This window comes from Palaemon carinicauda, chromosome 3, assembly GCF_036898095.1.
Source record: "Palaemon carinicauda isolate YSFRI2023 chromosome 3, ASM3689809v2, whole genome shotgun sequence".
In the NCBI taxonomy this organism is placed as follows: Eukaryota; Metazoa; Arthropoda; class Malacostraca; order Decapoda; family Palaemonidae; genus Palaemon; species Palaemon carinicauda.
In genome coordinates, this window is record NC_090727.1 from 62,391,252 (window position 1) to 62,397,234 (window position 5,983).

The following is a 5,983-nucleotide window of genomic DNA, read 5'->3' on the forward strand; positions in this document are numbered from 1 at the left end:
AACCCATTTCCAGATAAACAATTATGAAGTAAAACCCATTTCTAGAATTAACGTTTAAAAAGCAAAACCCATTTCCAGAATAGACGTTTACAAAGCAAAATCCATTTCCAGAATAAACATTTACAAAGCAAAACCCATTTCCAGAAAAAAGATTCACCAAACAAAACCCATTTCCAGAGTGAAAAATTACAAAATAAAACTGATTTCCAGAATTAACGTTTACAAAACAAAACCCATTTCCGGAATAAAGATTTACCAAACAAAACCCATTTCCAGATAAACAATTATGAAGTAAAACCCATTTCTAGAATTAACGTTTAAAAAGCAAAACCCATTTCCAGAATAGACGTTTACAAAGCAAAATCCATTTCCAGAATAAACATTTACAAAGCAAAACCCATTTCCAGAAAAAAGATTCACCAAACAAAACCCATTTCCAGAGTGAAAAATTACAAAATAAAACTGATTTCCAGAATTAACGTTTACAAAACAAAACCCATTTCCGGAATAAAGATTTACCAAACAAAACCCATTTCCAGATAAACAATTATGAAGTAAAACCCATTTCTAGAATTAACGTTTAAAAAGCAAAACCCATTTCCAGAATAGACGTTTACAAAGCAAAATCCATTTCCAGAATAAACATTTACAAAGCAAAACCCATTTCCAGAAAAAAGATTCACCAAACAAAACCCATTTCCAGAGTGAAAAATTACAAAATAAAGCTGATTTCCAGAATTAACGTTTACAAAACAAAACCCATTTCCGGAATAAAGATTTACCAAACAAAACCCATTTCCAGATAAACAATTATGAAGTAAAACCCATTTCTAGAATTAACGTTTAAAAAGCAAAACCCATTTCCAGAATAGACGTTTACAAAGCAAAATCCATTTCCAGAATAAACATTTACAAAGCAAAACCCATTTCCAGAAAAAAGATTCACCAAACAAAACCCATTTCCAGAGTGAAAAATTACAAAATAAAACTGATTTCCAGAATTAACGTTTACAAAACAAAACCCATTTCCGGAATAAAGATTTACCAAACAAAACCCATTTCCAGATAAACAATTATGAAGTAAAACCCATTTCTAGAATTAACGTTTAAAAAGCAAAACCCATTTCCAGAATAGACGTTTACAAAGCAAAATCCATTTCCAGAATAAACATTTACAAAGCAAAACCAATTTCCAGAAAAAAGATTCACCAAACAAAACCCATTTCCAGAGTGAAAAATTACAAAATAAAACTGATTTCCAGAATTAACGTTTATAAAGCAAAACTTATTTCCAGAATAAAGATTTACAAAGCAAACCCCCATTTCCAGAATAAAGATTTACCAAACAAAACCCATTTCCAGATTAAAGATTTACAAAGGAAAACTCTTTCCAGAATAAACATTTACGCAGTAAAACCCATTTCCAGAATTAATGTTTAAAAAACAAACCCCATTTCTAGAATAAACGTTTACAAAACAAAACCATTTCCAGAGTAAAAAATTACAAAATAAAACTAATTTCCAGAATTAACGTTTAAAAAGTAACGTTTACAAAGCAAAACCCATTTCCAGAATAAACGTTTACAAAGCAAAACTCATTTCCAGAACAAACATTTCCAAGGCAAACCTCATTTCCAGAATAAAGATTTACAAAGCAAACCCCATTTCTAACTAGGGTTGTAGCTTAATAATAATAATAATAATAATAATAATAATAATAATAATTTTAATAATAATAATAATAATGATAATAATAATAAAGCATCATGAACTATTTTTTTAAAGATATATTCTAAAATATATTTCTAAAACTATCAACAAGAACATTCTTATACTCTGTTATTTTTTTCTAGTTTTAATATAATATCTTAACTGTTCACACTTTTGATGTATCTTTAATGCCATCTTTCTGTATGAAGAAAACAAACCTATTTATATTCATGATTCCACAAATATTTCCTTTCCCCTAAAGAGATGTTTACCTAAATAATACACAAATAAAAGATTTTTATTATAAATGTCAATATATGAGTTTCCTAAAGAGTGTTAAGAAATGTAGAGACATAAAAGGTATATGATAAAAAAAATGGCCGAAATCACAAATTTTTAGTAATTTGTATTTTTCCTAACATACTTACCGAGAACTACTTTCTTAGGAGTTACCTGGAATCTCCTCTCAACCGACCAGAGTTTTGTGTAGTTTACCCTACTTCCGTTTTCTGTAATGGTAGGCCTCGCTGTTAGACGGGAGATCGAGTCAAGCTTAAACTTAATACTTCCTTGTGGTGTCTGCAACCTCACCATCATTGTGAGCTAAGGATGGGAGGATTTGGGGGAGCCTACAGGTCTACCTGCTGAGTTATCAGCAGCCATTACCTAGCCCTCCCTGGTCCTAGCTTGGCTAGAGAGCGGGATATATGGTCAGTCGCTAGGGCAATGTCCTGCTAGAGCATTGTCACTGCCCTTTACTTCTGCCATTCATGAGCTGCCTTTAAACCTTTTAACCGCATCTTATTATAAAATTAATGCATAGCAATGGACTGACAATTTTGAGGGAGCCTGCAGGTCTACCTACTGAGTCATCAGCAGCCATTGCCCGGCCTTCCCTGGTCCTAGATTGGGTGAAGAGGAGGTTGGGCGCTGATCATATGAATACAATTCTAGGGCAATGTCCTGCTATGAATTTTCAAGGCCACTTGCCTCTGCCATTCATGAGCGGCCTTTAAACTTTTAAACTGTATCCTAATATAGGAATTAATCCATAGCAATATAAGGACTATTATCCCCTGTATTAAGGGGAGTTAAATGGAAGGACAGGATTAGAAATGAAACTATAAGAGAGATTACTCGAAAGCCATATGTGGATGAGTTCAGGATGAGGGGTAGAGGGAGATGGTTTGGGCATGCTCTTCGCACTCCCCAACAGAGATTAGTTCACCAAACGTTCAGTTGGGCCCCACAAAGCACTAGAAGAGTTGGAAGACCCAGGCATACATGGCTGAAGACTATGAAGCGCGAAGTAAGAGATGGTGAATGGAGAGGTATTGAATTATAAGCTCAAGACAGAGACGACTGGCGAAATCTAACCGTGGGCATTTTGCGTCAATAGGCGTGGGAGGAGATGATGATGATGATGATGATGATGATAATGTTTTGAATGTTGTTATTCCTGTTGATATTGATGATAGTGAAAACCCAGTACGAAATTGTGAAAGAGGTAATAATAAATAAATCATAAACAAAGAAAATAACAAAGAAGAACAAATTACATAAAGAAAAACTAAAAAAGAAAAAAAAAACGGATATACGATGAAGTGAGACTAGTAACAACACACTCACAGACATACACACAAGGGCTTAAAACATAAGCTACTTACAACTCAAAGAGCAATGGAAAGAATAATGATGGGAATAACACTAAGACACAGAAAAAAGAACAATACGGATACGAGAGCAATGAAAGTATAGGATATTCTAACAAGTAAGAAAAAGAAATGGAGATGGTTAGGACATATAATGAGAATGACAGAAACAGAATGGACATTAAGAATAACAGAATGGGTCCCTAGATATGACAAAAAAAAAAAAAAAAAAAGCAGGGGAAGAAAGAGAAGACGAAGGATTCACGGGCTAAGAAAATTTGATGGTAAAGACTGGCATAGAGAGAACACTAAGAAAGGCGAGTGGAAGTATAAAGTATATGTCTGAGTCCTTCATCCTGCAGTGGACTAGTCACGGCTGTGGATGATGATATACTGTGTGTATGTATGTATATATATATATATATATATATATATATATATATATGTGTGTGTATATAAACATACATACATACATATATATATATATATATATATATATATATATATATATATATATATATACTGTATATACATATATATATATATATATATATATATATATATATATATGTGTGTGTGTGTGTGTGTGTATTTATATATATATATATATATATATATATATATATATATATATATATATATATATGTGTGTGTGTGTGTGTGTGTGTATATATATATACTGTATATATATATATATATATATATATATATATATATATAAACAGTATATATACTACACACACACACACACACACACACACACATATATATATATATATATATATACATAGAACATGTTTCAGGTTCTAATTAGATTACAGTGTCATACTGTAAAAATATTGATTTAAATAACTTATACAGATGAAAGAATTTAAGAAAAACAAAGTTTCCGTCTCAACTACCTAAGATAAGAATAAGCTAAATTACGTAAGGACGAGCAATATCGATATTCAAAACATGGCAGACTACCAGAATAAAACAGTAGAGCTTATTTTTCGACCTTCACCTTGACCTTTGACCTTTAACATGTCTTATTTTGCGTGGATTTTCATTACATTCAAATATGAACCAAGTTTGAAGTCTCTGTAACAATGATGTCCAAACTTATTTCTGATTACGTGAATTTGACATTTTGCTTTACCTTGACCTTAGACCTTAGACCTTGACATTCTAAAATTTAATAACTGCCATCTTTTTACATAAGTTAATCCCTACAAACAGAAAAGCAGGATACTACAAGCCCAAGAGCTCCAATAACACTGTAGTCTCATTACTTGCATATTACTTTAAACGTTTCTAGTAACCTATTAATATTTCTCTCTATTTATAGACCTTTCGCTTAAACCGTAAATATATACTTACAACATAAAAATAACTATATACTAACGTTACCTTTCACATTCTATTACAATGCCTATACCAAAAGCTTTTCACGTTTTATAATGTTGACTTAAAATGATAAATTATCCATAACCAATCGTATAATATTCAAAAGAACCCACCTTCATTCCTGACCACAAATACATAAATAATGTACTTACCACTGACAGCATCAGCCAAAGTCCTTCGCTATTACGTCCACTGATGAGTGTTCTTTGATTTTCGAGTCTATTTAAGATCACATATTTCACTAATGATTATACAGATGATATAATTCATTACGCGGTGAACAAGTCAAAAAGTTACTGTTGAAGACCCATTCAGGGAATTTTGGAAAGTGTATAACAAGTGTTGTTGTTATCGTGTCAAATTCCATCGACTGTTGTGAGACATAATGTTTCTCATTAAATTCATTATCTAGAATGCATATTAGCCTATTATTTTGTATTCAAAATTGAAAATTAATAGTTTATATAATAAATATTCTATTCATCTCATCTAAATATGATCATTATATGAGCTAAGTAAAATCACTTTAATTTATTTAGGAAGCACTACCTATTTCTACTATCAATGCCCTCGTCATATTTAAAGGCTCTAGAGCCCACAGTAGACATATATCTAGGTTCAAATTATTTAAAACCATCTGTAACTATTCTAGTGTCAATACGATTTGTTGAATGTACAATATGTGGCAATTCTCTTAGATAAGTTCTAATAATTTGATGGGTTATTGTCTTTAAACTCTATTCTCGCTTTGATAGGCAGCCAGTGTAAATTAATTAGTATAGGAGTGATCCTTTCTCTAGGTGGGACACCTTTTATCAGTCTTGCTCCTCTGTTTATTATGTTTTATAATTTCTTAAGTTGCAATTTTGGTAAATTGTAGTAGATGGAGTTACAATAGTCAATCCTGGTAATAACACAGTTTATCACAAATTTGTTTACAGAATGGTCATCCAGGTACTTCTTTATAAAAGCAATGTTTCTAAGATGAACACTTAACAGTTTTTACTGCATTATTTATTTGGGCATGCAAGACAAGTTACAGTCAAGAGATAGGCCTAGATCACAAACTTTACTAGATTTCGGAACAGTTATTATTTATGTTTATTCGAATATGACCCCGATAACTTACGCTGTTTTTCTTTCCAACCACCATAAACTCAGTTTTATTTTTACCTAATTTTAGTTGTTTGACCCTGGAGTCCTGGACCCTTCTAGACTGACAGCCGAGTGAT